We start from the raw sequence: 2,895 nt of genomic DNA on the forward strand, positions 1-2,895 counted from the left end.
ACGGCACTTAACAACAACAACAACAACTGGTAAAATTAAATGTTTGGGTTTTTTTAAAGCATTATAAAGAGATCTGTGATTGATGCCTTTCACATATATTTCTGGCCATGTGTTTAAGAATAAATTCCTAGAGTTGAGATGATGAGTCAGTTGACGTAAGGGAAGAAAGAGCCAGACAAAATGATCTGATGCAATAACAATCTGTAATATTTTGGGAGCAGAAGAGATAATTTCATTTGTCACCTTGACTATCGCTTGAATTTTGGCCCAGCCCAAATCTAAGGACACGTGTCTGGTTCTATGGAGAGAGAAGACACCAAAAAGCAGCATTTTGTCTGAAGCATTCTCACGGAGTGTGACAGGCAAGCAATCGGCTGATCCCACTGTTCTGCTGCACTGTGGAAACATTAGTACAGGCTGTCAAGAGCAGGGGTGGCCCCAGTGGGATTGGACTTGTTTGTATGCACATGTGAGAATCCCTATGGGAACTCCCAGAAATATTGATCAGGGGAATTTTCAGAGAGCTGGTAGGAGCAGGTGCCAATGAAGTTTGAGTTATTACTCTTGAGTCATTTTATCAGCAGGAGACTGGCTAAATGAATGACTATCTATACCCAGTGGCAGGGGAGACCTGGACAAATTCAGTATATACAATAATTATATATGGGTATAAGCCAGCTCATTGTGTGCAATAGCTCAAAAATACTGGGTATATATATATACACTCTATTTTTAGGCACACACACAAACGTTGCCCTGTCTGTCTGTTTATTGTCTAAGGATGAAAACTTCAAATTTGTTCTTGCTTACCTGCTGTGTGTATTAATAGCCATGATCACCAAACCCTAAACAAAAGCCATTATTGTTGAGTTGACTCGCACTTATAGTGATTGTAGATGATCGAGTAGAACAGTCTCACAAGGTTTGTTGTTGTGTGTCATCCAGTTGGTTCGGACTCATAGTGACCCTGTATAGGGTTTCTGAGAGTGGTTGGTGGGTTTGAACTGCTAACCTTGTGTTTAGTTTAGGGAGTGAGATTGGATTTCTCAAGTGAAGATTTAAGCTTGATTTTTATATAGGTATTATGACTGATATTTACATAGCAATTACGTCTTCAATGGACTCATGGTGTGGCGCTGGGGGATCTAGACTGATAACCAGACTGATAACCACAAGGTTGTTGGTTCAAATCCCCTTGGAAACCACTTTATTGGGTTGCTATGAATCTATGCCACTCTATGCTAAGCCACTCCTTGTAAACCCTTTATTGGGTTGCTATGAATCTATGGCCTATTCCAGGGCCAACTGCATAATTGTTACCACACTTGAGCCCATTGATGCTGCCACTTTGCCAGTCCATCTCGCTGGGGTTCTTCCTGTTTTTCTCTGACCCTCCACCTTAACAAACATGATATCCTTCTTCAGTGATTGGTCCCTCCTGACAATATGTCCGAAATATGAGAGATGAAATTTGGCCATCCTGGCCTCCAAGGAGCACTCTGGCTGCATATCTTCCAACACAGATCTGACTGTTCTTTTGGCAGCCTGTGGTGTTTTCAATATTCCTCTCCAATAACCATAACTTATAACCCCATAGCTAAAATGCATCAGTTATTCTATGATGTTTCTTATTCACTGTCCAACTTTTACATGCCTATGAGGTTATTGAAAATACCATGGCTTGGGTCAGGCTCACCTTAGTCTGACATCTTTGCTATTCAACACTTTAAAAAGTTCATGTGCAGCAGATTTGCCTAATGCAATATATCGTTTGAATTCTTGACTGCTGCTTCCATGAGTGTTAATAGTTGATCCAAGAAGAATGAAGTCCTTGACAACTTCAATCTTTTCTCCATTGATAAGAATGTTGTTTATTGGTCCAGTGGTGAGAATTTTTGTTTTCTTTACATTGAGATGCAATCCATACAGTAGGCTGTGGTCTCTGATCTTCATCAGTAAATACTTTAAGTTCTCTTCACTTTCAGCAAGCAAGGTTGTATCATCTGTATATTGAAGGTGGTTAATGAATCTTCGTCCAATTCTGATGCCAACTTTTTCTTTATATAACACAGCTTCTCAGATTATTTGCTCAGCATACAGGTTGAATAAGTTTGGTGAATGAATACAACCCTGTTGCATACCTTTCTTAATTTTAAACCATTCAGTGTTCCCGTGCTCTGTTCGAACAACTGCCTCTTGGTCCATGTACAGATTCTTCATGAGCACAATTAAGTGTTCCGGAATACTCATATTTCACAATATTGTCTCTAACTTGTCATGATCCACACAATTGAAAGCCTTTGTGTAGTCAATAAAGCACAGGTAAACATCATTCTGGTATTTTCTGCTTTCAGCCAAGATCCATCAGACATCAGCGATGATATCCCTCATTCCATGTCCTCTTCTGAATCCAGCTTGAATCTCTGGACGTTCTCTGTGAATATATGCTTACAGTCATTTCTGTATTACCTTTAATAAAACTTTACTCACATGGGATATTAAAGAGATTGTCTGATGATTTCCACATTCTGTTGAGTCACCTCACTTTGGAATGGGCACAAATACAGATCGCTTCCAATCGGTTGGCCAGATAGCTGTCTTTCAAATTTCTTGGCATAGATGAGTGAGTGCCTCCTGTGCCGCCTCACTTTCTTGAAATATTTCAATTTGTATTCTGTCAATTCCTGGTGCCTTGTTCTTTGCCAATTCCTTCAATGCACCTTGGACTTCTTCCTTCACTATCATTGACTCTTGATCATATGCTACCTCTTGAAGTGGTTGAATATCAACCATTTTCTTTTGGTACAGTGACTCTGTGTATGCCTTCCATCTTCTTTTAATGTTCTGTATCATTCAATAATTTGCCCAGAGAATCTTTCAATAACAAAAGTCGAG

Source organism: Chrysochloris asiatica, unplaced genomic scaffold (assembly GCF_000296735.1).
Source record: "Chrysochloris asiatica unplaced genomic scaffold, ChrAsi1.0 scaffold00275, whole genome shotgun sequence".
Classification (NCBI taxonomy): Eukaryota; Metazoa; Chordata; class Mammalia; order Afrosoricida; family Chrysochloridae; genus Chrysochloris; species Chrysochloris asiatica.